This window comes from Elephantulus edwardii, unplaced genomic scaffold (assembly GCF_000299155.1).
Source record: "Elephantulus edwardii isolate Elephantulus edwardi_28Jun2011 unplaced genomic scaffold, EleEdw1.0 scaffold00099, whole genome shotgun sequence".
Taxonomy (NCBI): domain Eukaryota; kingdom Metazoa; phylum Chordata; class Mammalia; order Macroscelidea; family Macroscelididae; genus Elephantulus; species Elephantulus edwardii.
Window position 1 is genome coordinate 5,814,607 of NW_006399849.1, and position 15,590 is coordinate 5,830,196.

The 15,590-nt window shown below is 38.5% G+C and overlaps 1 protein-coding gene across 1 annotated transcript in view; it reads left to right on the forward strand.

Annotated features, from left to right (window-relative positions):
* The window catches only part of PDE4D (phosphodiesterase 4D, cAMP-specific), a 2,352,803-nt gene that overhangs the window by 688,028 nt on the left and 1,649,185 nt on the right, over window positions 1–15,590 (forward strand). The gene's annotated exons all lie outside the window — the stretch shown is intronic.

Genomic DNA, 15,590 nt, shown 5'->3' on the forward strand with positions numbered 1-15,590 from the left:
AGCCAGCCAGTGAAGCTTTTACCATCCTCATTAATTGGTCAGTCATGCCCCATGGCTCTCTCCCTTGACTTTGACGACATGATGCTCTCTTGATTTTCCTCTGTCATGTTTCTCTCTGTTCATTTGTTCTTTTTACTCTGTTTATTTCTGCTTCTCCATTAGGCATTGTGAGCTCCCCAAGCTCTCCTTTGGGTGATCTTATTCTGGCCTCTGACATCAGCTATCATTGACATACCATGGTCTCACTACTTCATATATTCAGGCCTTATCAGGGCCAGATTTGCATATTCTTAGCGTGTCCCATGGATGTTTCAGAGACACTTCACATTCACAACAGCCCAAGTTAAAACCATGTTCTCCCCTCACTTATTACCCCACCATCACTTATTTTTCATCCTCTGAACCTTATCTCTGATTGATAATCACTATCCATCACCATTTACACCTTCTAAATTGCTATATGCTTTCTTTCAGAAAAGCCTAACATTTTCCACTCTTAGTTATATGCTGAATCCATTCTTTTGTTTCATCTTTGCCAGTGCCGGCCTATGTAAGCTGGCATAATCTCTTTTGTGAACCATGGCAACATCTGCCTCCATTTATTTCCTGGTATTTCTCTCTGTGGGACCTATTCCCATCCAATCTATTAGCTACACTGCCTTCAGCATCATCTTCTCAAAACACAAATCTAACCTTATCACTTACCACACACCCCTTACTTAGGACCTGCTAATTATTTTCCATTGTTCTTAAAAAAAGAATAGTAATATCTCCTGAGTATGGTCTTCCAGGTCCTTTATCATCAGACCCACACCCTGCCTCCATTCTCCTTTTATTCTTGCACTGGATCCTTCTTCACATCCATGCAATCTGGGTGTCCGTCATATTGCTCTCTCTTGCCTCAGGGTTTTGTGCAAGCCTCTCAATCAACTAGCAACACCAGTGTTCCTTTATTAGGGAACTCCTTTTACCTTTCCAATCTAGGTTTGCTGAACAACCTCTGCAAAGGAGTTCTGGTAGCTTAGTGGTAAGGAGCTACACTACCAAACTAAAAGTATGTGGTTCAAATCTATCCGCTGCTCCACTACAGGTAAGATAGGCAATCAACTCCCATACAATGTGCTGCCTTTGAAAACCTGCTGGTCGATTATGACTTGATAGTATACAGCAATAACAATCATACTATATAGAGGCTTAATTGTACTCATCAGTTGTTTTAATTTTGTATTTGCATGACTAAATGGTTTGTCATTATGTGCCATCGAGTTGCTTGTGATCATAGTCACTCTACGTGCAACAGCTCAAGAACTCTGCTCTTTCTTGAGTCAACATCACTGTCTCTGACATACCTACCCTCATTACCCCATTCACTGAGTCAATCCATGTAACCCAGAGGCTTCCCCTCTTGCACTGTCCCTCCACCCTTCCTAGCATTATATCCCTCTCCAAAGACTGGTCCCTGCTTGCAACCTACCCAAAGTATATCAGATAGAGCTTCAAAATGCTTACCTCCAAGGAATACTCTGATTTCACCCTCTCCAGCATGAACATGTTTGTTCTTTTGACAGTCCATGGTATATTCAGTATTCTTTTTCAGCGGCACAGCTCAAAGGCATTAATTCTTCTTCTGTCATCCTTATTCATTGTCTTGTTTTTTGACTCATAGCAAGTAAATGAGAAGACCATGGTCTGGATCAAGAATACCTTAGTCTCTAGATTGGCATTGTTGGTCTTCAGTATTCTGGAGAGTCCCCAGACAGTATACATTCCCAGTGTAATTAATCTTTTGATTTCCTGGGTACTTGTACCAAGGGTGTTGATTGTGAAGCCAAGCAAGCTGAAGCTGTTAACAATCTCAATTTCTTCACTGTCTATCAGGATGCTGCCAGTTTTGGCCCAGAGGTGAAAATCATTGTTTTCTTGATGTTCCATTTCAATCCATATTTCAGGCTTCAGTTCTTGACCTTCTAAAGCAAATGCCTCAAGTCTTCCTCAGTTTTAGCAAGCAAAGATGTGCCAACTGCATAACACAGGTTGTTGATGAATCTTCCTCCAATCCTGATGCCATATTCCTTCTTATAGAGCCCAGCCTCCTGAATTATCTATCCTGCATATAGATTGAAAAAGCATGGATATTGGAGTACATCTTTTCTGATTTTGAACCACGCAGCGTTTCCTTGTTATAGTCTGACTACTGCCTTCTGGTCTAAATATAAGTTTCGCATTAGCACAATCAAGTGTTCTGGGATTCCCATTCTTCTCAGAGTCAGCCATAGTTTCTTGTAATCCACACAGTCAAATGCCTTTGCATAGTCATTGAAAAACAGATTGGCATTCCTCTGATACTCTCTGCTTTCAACCAAGATCCATTTAACATTTGCTATAGTCATTCTCTTTTATTGAAATCCATCATTGCACCACCAGTATCTAGGATAATTCCTGGTACTAAGTTGGATCCAATAAAAATCTTTGTTTTTTAACTTTTTTAAAAAATAGATATATTTCTTTGTTGTTGAGAGTAGACATAGTAACCATTCACTAATTTAAGTTTCTATATGAGAAGTACAAACTGGCTGACTCTGAGAAGAATGCAAATCCCAGAACACTTGACTGTGCTTATGCCAAACCTATACTTGGATTAGGAGGCACTTGTCAGAACAGAGCAAGGAAACACTGCATGGTTCAAAATTGGGAAGAATGTGTGCCAAGGATGTGTCCTATCTCCATATCTTTTCAATTTATAAGCAGAATAGATTTTTCTGGTATGCCGGCTCTATGAGGAGAAATGTGGCATCAGGCTTGGAGGTAGACTCATCAACAATGTGTTCTGTAGATGACACAATCCTGCTTGCTGAAGCTGAGGAGGACCTGAAGCACTTTCTGCAGAAGGTCAAGGACTGCAGCCTTCAATTTGGATTGAAGCTGAACATCAAGAAGAAGATTCTCACCACTGGGCCAATTGGCAGGATCATGATAGATGGTGAAGAGATTGAGATTGTTGACAGCTTCAGTTTGCTTGGCTCTACAATTAACACTCTTAGTATCAGTAGTCAATAAATTAGAAGATGAATTGCATTGGGAAAGTCTGCTGTCAGAGACCTCTCCAAAGTACTAAAGAAGAATGATGTTAATCTGGATACTATGGTGTGCCTAATAAAGGCCATGGTCTTTGCAATTACTTGCTGTCCATCAGAAAGCTAGACCATGACTAGGGATGATGGAAGCAGAATTGATGCCTTTGAGCTGTGGTGCTGGAGAAGAGTGTTGAATATAACATGGACTTCTAGAAGAACAAAGAAGTTCATCCTGGAAAGATTGAATCCAGGCTGCTCCTTGGAGGCAAGGATTCTGAAGCTTTGTCTGGCATACTTTGGACATGTTGCAAGGTGGGACCAGTCCTGGGAGAGGGATGTCATGCTTGGGAGGGTGGAGGGACAGTGCAGGAGAAAAAGACCCTAATGGGGTGGATTTATTCAGTGACTGGGTTAATGGGGATAGGTGTGTCAGAGACAATAAGATTGGCATGAAATAGAGCAGGGTTTAGGGCTGTTGTACTTAGGGTCACTATGAGTTGCAGGTGACTCGACGGCACATAATAACAACAAGATGCATTGACACAGTGACTAGGGTAATAGGGGTAGATGTGTCAGAAACAGTGTTATTGGCTCAGGATAGGACAGAGTTTAGAGCTATTGTGCATAGGGTTGATATGAGTTGCAGGCCACATGATGGTACATAACAATGACAATAACCCCAACTCTATCACTTAACACAGATTCACCTGGTCACATGTTCTCCAAAACCTAAATGCTTGTTTTCTTGGCAGTCTTTGGGATATTTATCTTCTCCAACACCACAACTCAAATTCATCAACTCTTCTTTTTCCATGCCATTCATTGTCCAACTTTAAGATGTATAGCCAACAACTGAGATCATCGTGGCTTGGATAAGGTCCACATTAATCTTTAAACTGACATCATTGCTCTTTAGTACTCTGCAGAGGTCACTGACAGCATATCAAATATGATATATCTTTTGATTTCTTGACTATGGTACTAAATGTTTTATTTGTATATCCAGTTAAGATAAAATCGTTAACAACTTCAATCATTACCCCATGAATCATCATATTGTCTCTTGACCTGGTGGCGATGGCTTTTGTTTTCTTGATATTGAGATGTAATCCATACTAATGGCTGCAGTCCTTGATCTTCTGCAGCAAGCACTTCTAGTTTCCTTCTGTGTTAGTGAGCAAGATCGTGTTTTCTGTTTAACACAGGTTATTGATAAGTGCACCTCCAATCCTGATGCTACAATCTTCTTCATTAAAAAATACATCTTATCAGATGACTAGTTCAATTTACAGATTGAATAGGGATGGAGATGCATACATTTATTGATTTTAGACTAAGCAATGTTCCCTCGCACTGTTCACACAGCAGTGTCTTGATTTAGGTATAAGTTTCACATGAACACAATTGAATGTTCTGGAAATCCACCCATTCTTGTCTTTGTTAGCCATAATTTATTGTGATCTGTGCAGTCAAATGTTTTTGCATAGAAAATTACATAGTGGGAAAAACATTTTTTTTCTGTTTAAAGTTGTTTTGGCATCTAGAACTTGTACTACTGACCTCAGGCTTCAATTTGGTTTTGTTTTTCAATGACAACTGAGTTTTGAGATAATACTTCTTTCTCAAGGCATCCTATATGAGCCTATAGCTTTGTGAGCCAAGAGATGCAATTAACTAATTTAGGCAAATGTTGAATATGTATTACAATTTTGGGTATTCTTGGTACTTTATTAAATTGGACACCTGACATTCTGAAACTGATGGTTGTTTTTGTTGTTGTTATGTGCCATTGAGTCGTTTGCGACTCATAGCGACCCTATGTACAACAGCCCTAAACCCTGCTCTATCCTGTGCCAACCTCATTGCTTCTAACACACCCATCCTGATTACCCCAGTCACTGAATCAGTCCACCTCATAGAGGGTCTTCCCCTCCTGCGCTGTCTCTCTACCCTACCAAGCATGATGTCTCTCTCCAAGGACCTGTCGAGAAAACATATAATCAAAGCCCTTTTTAACTCAAAAGAACAGTACCCCAATTATTTCTTCCTCAAACTATTGCCTTGTTAGATTCAGCTCAATATTGAAAATAAAAAATACAAAGTGATTATACTCTTATTTAGTAGAGATAGGCTTTGGTATTCAATTCTTACCACTACCCTTTGCTGTAAATACAGTTCTATTTCTCATTTAGACATTGACTCAGAAAGTCTAATAAAGAGAGCATTAAATAGAATGATCTATAGGATTCATTAATTCAACCAACACTTTTTAATTCTTCCTGCATGCCAAATACTCTTTCAGGCAACAGGAATTTTTCTATAAAGAAACAGATAAAATTTCTTCCCTCATATAAATATTGATATCTATTCTACCACCTGTTTATTAGTTTTCTTTATGCTGTGTTACTGTGTGTATTGCTGTGATGCTGGGAATTATACAATCAGTCTTGTAAATTCCGGCAGGGTCCTCTATGGTAGAAAGACTTCAGAAAAGCTACCAAATTAGGGAGAAAGGCCTGATGATCAATTTCGGAGCATTACCAATGAAAACCATATTAAATGGAATATTGACTGGCAGGGTGTTGGAAGATATATCCTCTAGTTAAAAGGCATACACAAAAGCTACAAAGATGGACTCGTGAATAACAAGGATACATGACAGAGCAAGAAGATGGAGCAGGACAGGCAGCATTCCATTCTGTTAGATGCCAGGCTGCCGTGAGTCAGAACGAATAGCAACAGCATTAAACCAGCGTTCACCGTTACAGTCTGGTACATTACACTCTGGTGCCTCGCCAACTTTAATGTGTGTCAGAATCTTCTGGGAAAGATTTTTAGACTATCCTGGAGAAGCTTGATAACCGAGCCACAATCCCTGAGCTTTTATATCAGTTGAAATTAATTTAAAATCTAGGAAACAGAATTTTAATGAACATCACATGGATGATTTCAATGCAGACGCTTTGGAAGATGCTAATCTAGTGGCTATGGATTAAAAAAAGTGTGGGTTAAAAAAAGGGAGCCCTGGTGGTCTAGTGGTAAGAAACTGTGCTGCAATCCTGAAGGCAAGTCATTAAAATCCACCAGCTGCTCCATAGCAGAAAGACGGGCAATCACCTCTTATGCCATTAAACTGCCTCTGAAAACCTGCTGCAGGGTCAGTGATGGATCAGCTCTGACTTGATGGCACACAATAACAACAACAATCAGTTAAAAGTGGTGGAAGATAAGTCATAGGCTTTCACTTTAGAATGGCCATATAAGCCCACATGGAACTCTAGTCACGTGCTTGTAGATGTGTTGCGCTATTAAATGAAAGGTCAGCAGTGGAGATTTAGTGAGGGAGAAAGATGGACAGCCATATCCATTAAAGACATATTGTTGTCATGTGCTATAGAGTCGCTTATGACTCCTAGCAATCTCATATACATACAATAGCTCTGAAACCTGCTCTTTATCTTGAGCCAATTTCACGGTCTCTGACACACCTATCCTCATTACCCCAGTCACTGAGTCAGTCCATTTCATCCAGGGTCTTTCTCTCTTGCACTGTCCCTCCACCCTTGCAATAATGATGTCCTCTCCAAGGACTGGCATTGTCTTGCAACATGTCCGAAGTATGTGAAACAGACCTTCAAAATCCTTGCCTCCAAGGAGCTCCCTCGTTTCACACTCTCTAGGACAGACTTGTTTATTCTCTTAGCAGTTCACAATATATTCAGTACTCTTCTCCTGTGCCACAACTCAAAGGCATCGATTATTCCAGTGATGTGTCACTCTGAGTTGGAACCAACTCAACAGTAGTGGGTTTGGCTGGATTATTTAAGCTCACAGATTCTCATTGAACAAAAATATACACATATACAAACAAACATACATATAAATACACACAAATGATCTGTATCTTCACCATAAGTTAGGAGAGATTTGCATTCACAAGTCAAATGCAATGAATGAAGAATATCTGCTCTACAAAGTGCATGGAAGACCTGTCAGCAGGGAAGGTCTCTGGGCCCTGGCTACCTCTTTAGAGGCCTTTGGATAAGAGCGGAGGGGAATTTGAAGCACGGGCGGACCTGTGGCCATGTTTTAATTCATTTGGCTTCAGAAGTGCACTGTTTCTCTGTTGGCGGGGAAGGCCTCTGGGTCCTGGTTGACTCACTGGAGCCTTTTTGATGGGAGGTTGAGGAAAGTGATGATTGACATGGTGTTCCAAGCACATCCTTTGAGGTTCAGGTACCAGCGTAGAAGATGCTTAGGGTCTAATGCCTCAGAAAGGACTACCAAATTCCCACAGAGAAACTTGTCACAGACATACATGCACAAAAGCAAATAGCATCAGATTTCTGAAAGAAGAAAGGCAAATGGCTAAGAACAGTCTATGAGTCAAACAAGAGGCCTTCTTGTGATCAAGAAGAAACATCAGTGTAGGGACAGGGTTCCAGTATTTTTGTGGTTTTTTTCCCCTAATCTTACTTTCTTACCTTTCAATTAATGGCATTTTCTGATTGGTGCTGATGTTACTGAATGCAAGAGGTTCTTTCTGCAGACACTTAACAATAAGATAGATGGTTGCAATATCCAAAGAACTTTATTGCAGATATAGGAGAGCAGAGAGAAAATCCTCTCAAAAACTGCCTTCTCATCTAAGTGTGGCCATTGATTTTTATACTTGTGTTAGGTTCTAATAAATATGCTTAACATATTACTGTTGCTAGTTCAAAGCTACAAAATGTTTACATTTTTACATAAAGATCCGTTTACATACAGTTACTAGTAAACAAACAGGTTAGGTATTGGTCTACTAAACATTTACTATAGCTAGTTCAAAGCTACAGGATTTTTATATTCAAAGAGAAGAGTTCACATACAATTACTAGTAGACAACAGTTTACATATGACTAAGAAAAGAGTGTTTCAAAGAGTTAAGTGCTAATCCCTTCCTGATAAATAGCTTCAGGTGCAGTTTACTGTATGATTGAGAAAAACACAACTTTAGGACTCTTACATATGGTTTTTAGTGAACATACAACTTAAGGTACAGTTTACAAATGACTAAGAAAAGACAAATGCTAATTCAATGAAAGATGCATTTATCCTCCTGGTAAACAAACAACTTAAAGGTAATTTGCAAGACTGTAAAGAAGTTACAACAGGGTCTGAGGATCAAACAATTGTTGATTAGACTATTGGTTCACCAGTCTTACAGACTGGAGGCACATGATGTCAGTTTTACAACTATACCATATGTTTGAATAATCCCAAATTTATTAATACCACCCTAACGAAGCTGTGCCTGATCCAGGCCCTGGTCTTTGCAATTACTTGTGAAAAGAGCTGGACAGTGACTAAATATAGCAGAGTAAGGATCAATACCTTTGAGTGGTGGGGCTGGAGAAGAGTATTGAACATTTCATGGACTGCCAAGAGAACAAATAGGTTTGTCCTAGTGAGGGTAAAACCAAGTTTCAGGCAACTTAAGACACATAACAACAACAATCAGGTCTTGGTACCTCAGAAATATGGAGCAGGAGTGTGTGTGGGTGCAGAGGCTGAGGGATTTCCCATGGCTTATGCAGTTGTTGCTGACCCAAGTTCTGTTTTCTTGCTCATTTATTAAACCCTCATCTTCGTATGCCCCTTGTTCTTTTTAGTCCCAACACCTTTCCAGGGAAGTAAATAAATGAAACTTTCTGGAAAAACCTTGCAAAATCTTCAAACATAGAAGTAGAGATAAACTGAAAATAATGCAGTCAGGATAAAATAAACACAAGAGTCATGCTTATTATGACACAAAAGAGTCAGGATAGCATAAAGTTCAAGTTTAACTAAATCTTAAAGAATGGAAACTTACCAGAGCACTACTCTAGGGATATGGGTTGACTAAATTCATGGTGCTGTACAATTCAGGATAAAAAAAGACAATAGAACTGATACCTGAACTTTTTTTAAAAAATGCTCACATTTAGAAAATAAGGAAGCAGTCAATACAATTGGTAGAAAAATGGTATATTTCCAGGGACTTTGAAACAAAGAGAACAGTGACTTTTCAGGAGAATATCATTAAAGTTGTTGTTGCTAGGTGCTATCAAGTTGAGTACAACTCATAACAACCCTATGAACAAAAGATCTGAACCCAGTTCTGTCTTGCGCCATCCTCACACTTCCTCATACACAAAAGCCCGTTGGTTGCAGCAGTCACTGTATCAATCCACCTGGTTGAGGGTCTTTCTCTCTTTTGCTGAACCTCCTCCCTTCCCAACATCATGTCATTCTCCAAGGAATAGCACCTCGTAACACTATGTCCAGAGTATGTGAGACAAAGCCTCATCATTCTTGTCTCCAAAGAGTATTCTGGTTGCACCCTCTCCAAGACATATCTGTTTGTTCTCTTGGCCATTTAATTGTATTAGCAATCAGATGTAAGCTGATTAACTGCATCTGATCTCTTTTGCAATCAGTTTGGGTGGGAAGTCTCTTGAGTATGCAAACAGGATCTGGTGGGTGAGCCTTTGTATTAAAAAGTTGGTCTGGTCCTAATAGTGAGTGAGCCTTTAGCTTGGCATAGTTGGATCCTGGTGGGTAAGGTTTTGTGATTACTTGAAAGCAGGAGGGGTGGAGAGGTGGCGGTGTTAGGGGGAGTGGTGGGGTATAAACTATTTGGGAATTTGTAATTGTGTTAGCTATCAAATGTAAACTGATTAACTGTATCTGATCTTATTTACAATCAGGTTGGGTGGGAAGCCTCTTGAAGAGGCAAACAGGATCAGGGGGGGCGGGCCTTTATATTTAAAAGCAGATTGGGCCTGAGGGCCTGCTATTGATTGTGTTTGGAGAGAACATTGTTCTAAGTGGTGCACCACTTGTCTGCCAGTTTGTTGCAACTACTTGGGGTTGCTGTAATACTGAAATATTTGCCACTGGTGTGTCAAATTCCAAAAGGATTTCCCATAGTGGATGGGTTTTGGTGGAGCTCCCTGATTAAGACAGACTAGGGAGCAGGATGGGCCATCTACTTTCTACATGAAAGGCTTTTGAAAACCTTACAAACTCTATCATTAAAATAGCTGTGGTGAAATAGTGTTACATATTGTGTTGCTACCAACAAGCCAGATTTTTTGTGTGTCAGCTCAACATCAAAAAAAAAAACACAAAGATTCTCACCCCTGGGCCAATTGGCAGCATCATGACAGATGATGAAGAGACTGAGATTGTTAACAGCTTTAGTTTTCTTGGCTTCACAATCAACACACTTGGTACCAGCAGCCAGGAAATTAAAAGATGAATTGCATTGGGTAAGTCTGCTGTCAGAGACCTCTCCAAAGTACTAAAGAGCAATGATATAAGTCTAGAGACTAAGGTGTGCCAGATCCAGGCCATGATCTTTGCAATTACTTGCTATGCTTCAGAAAGCTGGACAATGACTAGGGATGATGGAAGGACAATTGATGACTTTGAGCTGTAGTGCTGGAGCAGAGTTATGAATATACCATGGACTGCTAGCAGAACAAACAGGTTCTTCCTAGAGAGGGTGATAGCAAGCTTCTCCTTGGAGGCAAGGATTCTGAAGCTTTGTCTGACATACTTTGGACATGTTGCAAAGTGAGAACCATCCTTGGAGAGGGGCATCATGCTTGGGAGGGTGGAGGGACAGCGCAGGAGAGAAAAACCCTCAATGAAATAGATTGATTCAGTGACTGGGGTAATGGTGGTGGGTGTATTAGAGACAATAATATTGGCACAGGATAGAACAGGGTTTAGGGCTGTTGTACATAGGCTTGCTATGAGTTGCAGGTAACTCTATGGCACATAACAACAACAACAACGTACTAGCCACTCTGGAGGAAAGATAGGCATCTGTAAATTATTCCTAAAGGATTTACAACCTCCGAAACCCAATTCAGAGTAACCAAGATCAGTCAACTCAAAGGCAGTGGAATGGTTAAAAATACCAGAGGATATGGAGATATCAAGTAATAAATGACGATAAAAATTATTTCACAATTGTGCTATTTGTAGTAATTTGGAGAGATACAGTAGAGAGATATGAACAGATCAGATTGGAGTGTTGAAAAAATAAGTAAGAGATAAAGAAATAAAGATGTAGAGAGTTGACTGGTGTCCGTCCTTTCAGTTATTGTTGTTTCTTGTTTGTAAATTTGGCACAGAATAAAAAAAAATAATTATTAGCTGGAAGGAGAATCCAAGAAGAGATATATTCATGGCCTAGAGGTATTTTTTCCCCATATCCGTAAAGAGAAAGGGAAAGTAAAGGGGGGGATAAATATTTTAGGTCATGGAGAATCAAGCCATGATTTACAATCTCATGACTCTTAGGTCCTGGTGTCAGAATCTGTTTAGAATTAATATAACACAAACTACAGGACAATGAGATAGAGCATTTTAATTAGATTCTATTTTAATTAGTTTAGTCTTTTAGGAAAAAATGTAAAGATATTAAGGTAATAAAGTTCAATTTTTGGTGTGCAGTCGAATACAGACCATTAGTGTTCGAAGCAGCAGCCAAGAAATTAAATAATATATTTAATTGGAAAATCCCATTTCTAACCATCTCTTTAAAAACAAGTCATTGACCCTATTCTTCTTGGGTTAGAATGAAGTGAAACTAGAACAGACCTGAGTTTGTGAAATGTGAGTGAATCAGAATGATTATCCACTGCTGTTGAGTTGATTCTGATCCAGAATGACCTTCTGTCATGTTTTTGAGTCTGTAAACACTTTTATAAGAAGGAGTAGCACGTCTTTCTCCTGTAGAGTAGTTCATGGATCCAACCCATTGAAGTTTTGGTTAACAGCCTCACACTTTGTAAGCCATGCAGCCAGAGATCCTGAAAGACTGCCAGCATGTAAAAATATTATGAGTTATTGCCTTGCTAGAAACATAATCTCCTATTTATGAAACAAAGACAATATATGTACTGCACAGCAACCTAATCTTTTGACAAGAAGCATCAGAAATAAAGGTGCTTGACTCGGAGATGGTGGTTATTGTGCTGTTTTGAATGTGTATATTTTTTTAATGTATTTTCCACAGTCTTGACAACAATCTAATGTCTCCTATCAGTCTCCTAAAGAGACTTTACATTTCTCAGTCTACCATTTTAGAAATTTGGCCTATATACTTTTCCTGCTCTGGTTATTAATCTGCTTCAATAAAATGTTAGAATTTTGAGTATGTTCTAATTTTTCCTTGTTGGTTATGACTGATCTTGTCGGTCATGACTGAAGCTGTTTAAACGCCTTCACACCTTGCTATATAATTTTAAAAAGAAAAATGCTATGTCAATGGCTAAGGTGTTCCTGACACAAACAATGGCATTTTCAATTGCCTTATCTACCTTTTAAGCTGGGTAATAAAAAAAAAAAAGAGACTGAAGAATTGAAGCCTTTGAATTCTGATAAAGAATATATACTGTGGATTACCAGAATTAATAAATTTTATTTGCAGAAAGTGCAAACAGAATGCTGTAAAATTTTACTGGCTTGGAAACACCGTGAATTGCAACCAACTCAAAGGAGACCATAATGAATTTGACTCAGGATAAAGTAAGGTTCAGAGCCATTGTTCATAAGACCACTATGAGTCGTCACATATCACCGAAAACAAAGGTCATGGATTCTCAACTAGATCCATCAATCCAGTTTGTTCATTGTTGTTGCTGTTAGATGCCTTGGAGTCTAGTATAACTCATAACAACCCTATGAACAATCCCTCTGAATCTTGCCCTTTTCTGTGTCATCCTCACCTATTATGATATATTTAAGTCAATTGTTACAGTCATTGTACAAATTTATCTTTCTGAAGATCTATCTCTTTTTCTGACTTTCCACCTTTATAAGCATGATGTTCTCTTCCAAGGATTATCCCTCCTAGCAACTTGCCCAAAATATATAAGATGAAACTTCACCATCCTTGTCTGTTAAAAACATCCCGATTGTACTTTCTGCAAGACATACTTGTTTGTTCTCTTGGCAGTCCATGGGATATTCAGTACTCTTTTTCAGTATAACAGTTCAAAGGCTTTTATTCTTTTTCTGTCATCCTTATTCATTTTCAGATGCATACTAAATAATGGAAAGACCATAGCTTGAACAAGATGTACTTTAATTTTTAATATCATTGTTCTTTAGCATTTTAGAGAGATTCTTGAAGCACATGTCTTATGATTTCTTGGCTGCTGGTAACAAGGGTGTTGATTGTGGAACCAAGCAAGAGGAAATCATTAATGATTTTAATATCTTTTTTGCTATCTATCATAGTATTGCCTATCAGACCAGAGGTGAAGATTTTCGTCTTGTTGATGTTGAAATGACATCCATATTGAAGGCTGCAGTCCATGGTCTTGTACAGCGAATATTTCAAGTCCTCTTCACTTTTGGCAAACAAAATTGTGTCATCTAAAAAAAAATGTAGGTTGTTGAGGAGCCTTCTTTATATTCTTTTGCCACACTTATCTTTGTAAAGTCCAACTTCTCTAATGATTTGACCAGGATACAGATTGAACAGGTATGAAGAAAGAATACAACCATGACACACACGTGTACTCATACATTCCTACTATTGTGACAATGGCACAGGACCAAGCAACATTACATTCTGTTATACATATGGTAAACAATAATTAACCATAACAGTTGTGTGGTATTGTTACTGTGTGCTATTGAGGTGACTATGTTTCATAGTGACCTTATGCACAATAACTCCGAAGCCTGCTGAATCCTGAGCCAATATCTCTGTCTTGACACACCAAATCTCACTACTCTAATTACTGTGTCAAATTATCTCATCCAAGGTCTTCCTCTCATGTGCTGTCCCTCCACCCTCCAAGCATGATGTCCTTCTTCTATAACTGGTCCCTCCTGGCAACATACCCAAATTATGTAAGACAAAGCTTCAAAACCCTTGCCTCTAAGGAGAAGTTTTCACCCTATTCAAGACATATCTGTTAGTTCTCTTACAGTCTATAGTATGTTCAGTACTGTTCTCCAGCACCACAACTTAAAGACATCAATTCTTTTTCTGTCATCTTTGGTTATTGTACAGCTCTCTAATGCATAGGGAGTAATTGTGAAGAGCAGGGCCTGGACTAGACACACCTTAGTTCCCAGAATGACATCTTTGCCCTTCAGCACACTGGAGAGGTTCCTGACACCAGATTTTCCAAATGCAATTTGTCTTTTGATTGCTTAACTGCTGGTGCCAAGAATGTTGATTGTGGATCTTGGCAAACTGTAACCCTTTTAGCTAGCAGTCGGTAGTACTTTAGAATGTTGACCATGTTGGGTTTTCTTTTTTTTTTTTTAATGGTGTGGTGAAGAGAAAATACATAAAGAACTTAAATAAAAATATACTAACTGGAGTTACAAAGATTGTCTTTAATATAAACTTTGATAGTAAATAATTATCTAGCATGTAGTCATTACCCTAAGATGCTAAATTTTTTAAAAAAGAAGAGCCAATATTAGTTGCAAGAGAGAATGGTTGATTACTCTCAGAGAATAACTGAAGTAAACAAGAGTTTTAAATGTTAGTATTCTCATCATATCATCCATTTACTTATTTGGAAGAAAAAATGTTAAGTACTCCAAGATAACTTAAAACCAAAATGATGCATACTATTAATTTAATAAAGGAGATTGTAAAATAGTTATGCTTTATTAATAATTAGGTAAAATTGCATGAGAAATATGGTTGTGTTTTAACAAGTGGAAAATCTCTGATAATGTTACTTTTTCCTTTTTTAATTATAATACTTTCTGTGGAAAAATCTTAGAATTAGTCAATCTTAGCTTATAATTGTAGAATATATTTTATTTAGGTCCTTTGGTCACACATAATTTGAGTGGTTTGACAGCAATATGACTTACGTCCTGTCATTTGCATAGGTAACTATGTTCATTGCCATGATAGATGCATAGTGGTGTTTGGATAATTATAAAATATGAAGTTATTTTTGCATTCCAGATGTCATTTCCTGTGTGCAATAAGTTTTCAATTCCCCAAATGCATAAATTTAATTTTCACTTGCTCTAATTTCTGACATCTTTAAGGTCCTTCTATTCAGCCGCATCAATCAATTCTTTCTCCATAAAACAACAATTCACTAACTCAATTACTTTTTTCCATAAATAATTAACTCAATAGACTGTCTATCAGCTTTTTCATTAGTAGATATTTATAATACTGGCAGAATCAAATATCACTGCTTCCCCCATTCCTTTCTGTCCAGAACACCACAGTAGTCAAATAAAGGGCTCTGAAGAGTTGGAAGACTTTCAAAACTCATGTTCTACATATGATACTCTGTGTATTCAGAGTGCTGACGTGCATGAAGTGATATTCCTTAATAACAGTTTTTAGAATTTCAGCATTAAGTTGTTGTTGCTATGTGCCGTCGAGTTGCTCACGACTCATAGCGACCCTATGTACAACAGCTCTAAACTCTGGTCTGTCCTGTGCCAATATCACTGTCTCTGACACTCCCATCCCGATTA